This window comes from Plectropomus leopardus, unplaced genomic scaffold (assembly GCF_008729295.1).
Source record: "Plectropomus leopardus isolate mb unplaced genomic scaffold, YSFRI_Pleo_2.0 unplaced_scaffold9431, whole genome shotgun sequence".
NCBI classification, from domain to species: domain Eukaryota; kingdom Metazoa; phylum Chordata; class Actinopteri; order Perciformes; family Serranidae; genus Plectropomus; species Plectropomus leopardus.
Genome location: NW_024704017.1, coordinates 1 through 2136, shown reverse-complemented (window position 1 = coordinate 2136; position 2136 = coordinate 1). Strand labels below are relative to the sequence as shown.

The window sequence follows — 2136 nt, the reverse complement described above, 5'->3', positions numbered from 1 at the left end:
CTCCGCTAAATCCAAAATTAATAATAAATAACGAACAGTCCCTAAATTATATTTAGATATTTAGTTTTCACCCTGTTATTAATCCATTATTATTTTTTAATTATTTTAAATAAGCTATAATATAGTTGTAAAAAACAGATTTTAAAATTGACCTCAAAGTCACCTCAAATTTCCTTCCCACTCACACGTCTTCCCACGTCTCTCAGCGCATTCGCCACGCAGACGGAGAGCGAGAGCGAGATCCAGACGTGAGCTGCAGCAGCAGGCGAAGCTGCCGGTTCTGATTCTCCAGGACGGAGGTCAGTTTCTGGATCAGGTTTTTCTGGCACTCTGAGGCAGAGGTTAGAAATGTCATAATCTGTTCATAAAAAGAAATTATATAGAATTAAAAAAAAGGAGGTTTTTGCAGACTCACCTCCTCCGCTGGGTGCAGCGGTGGACTGTGAAGCTGTGAGGGCACAAACGTTAAACACGACGTTAGTGCCTTGCTCATGTGGTTTTTTTCAAAAACATAGGAAAAAGGCATTGAGCAGTTTATAAGGAAATGACCCAAAAAATAGCAAGAAATTAAGGATAATTTTTTTTTTAAAAAAAACAAGAAAATTCCCTGGAAATTAAACAAACTTAAAGCAAAGAAACAAACAATAAAAAAAAAACACACAAAAAACACATAAATAAAAAAAAGGAATAAAACAAAATGAAAAAAAAAACACAAAACAATTAAAACAAAAAAAAAAAATCCAAGAGATTCCACAACGTCACTGTTCGGCAAAACTAGTCAACATGCATCTCCAACAAAGTGCTGAGTTATTAAAAATATAGAATGATATTAAAGCACTTAATGTACAAAATAAATCCTTAAATTGATCACTTTACCGGGCTCCAGGGCGTCGTCCAGATTGAATCCAAAGTTGTCTACGGATGAAGAAAGTTAAAGACACACAAGCTTTTAAAACCAATTTGATTTCTCAAACTGATCGTCTTCACAGCAAAGCATCATTATATTTATTTATTTAGGTTATTATTTTCCCAAATATGCAACCAATTTCTACTAGAGCCCGACCAATATGGGATTTTTGAGACAGGTTCCCAATATCGGTACCGATATTGATACCAATACCAATACTGATACTGAGACTCATAATGATACTGATATAGATACCGATACTAATACCGATACTAATACCGATACTGATACTGATACCGATACTGATACTGATACAGATACCGATGTCTATACTGATACCGATATCAATGCCTATACTGATACCAATATTGATACCAATGCCGATGCCAATACTGATAAAGATATTGATATTGATACCGATACTGATACTAATTTTGTAGCGGGAAAATTCCCCGATTACCGATATGGTGACCAATATAGTGAATTTCTAAAGGCTCAAAAGGCTGCTTTCTTAAACATTTTTTAAAAACAATTTACTTATTGAACATTACACACAAACAAAAATAAAGAATAAATAAAAATAAACATCAGTACTGTTGATGTTCAGCAGCATTCCTTGCTGACAAATTAAGAATATAAAAATAAAATATGCATCAATACTGTATGGTCTTTTACTGACCATTTAAATAATGAATTAAATAAGTAGCTAAATAAACATAAGTGCTGTTCAGTATCAGTAGATTATATGGTGTAAGTTTTCTTATCGGTGCATATCGGTAAAAATATACACCGATGCCAATATACTCCAATATATCTGTGAAAGGCTAATATCAGCTGATATCGGTTGACTGTTATCGGTCGAGCTAAATAAATTAGGGATGTATGATATTGGATTTGTTTTTGCAGATATCTGATGTACCAATATCTAAGAACTCATTTGGCCAATAATCAATACCAATATCGATATATTCGCTTTTTTTCCCCAACCTAATTTTAGTGAGCTTTTTAGTGCATTTATTTTGCAAAATTTAACAATATTTCAGCTTCAGCTTGTGCATATTTATTTTGCTGAGAAAAAATAAATAAAAAAAATAATGTTTTTATTTTTATTTGTCGTCCATCTGTATTTTAAGAATTGGTGAGAAAGTGGAAGTTTGTGTATCACCTCCTCGTGGCTTGGAAGTTTTGGGATCTGCAAATCAACAGAAGAAAAGTATGAGGACATTCGG

General features: G+C 33.1%; 1 long non-coding RNA gene across 1 annotated transcript; it reads right to left on the bottom strand.

Moving 5' to 3' along the window:
• Window positions 1–95: 95 nt before the first annotated feature.
• LOC121940808 lies at window positions 96–2102 on the bottom strand. Its single transcript, XR_006105696.1, has 4 exons — window positions 2073–2102; window positions 877–915; window positions 416–448; window positions 96–330 (listed from the first exon to the last, which is right to left on the bottom strand). It is a non-coding gene; the product is annotated as an uncharacterized LOC121940808 (long non-coding RNA).
• Window positions 2103–2136: the final 34 nt, after the last annotated feature.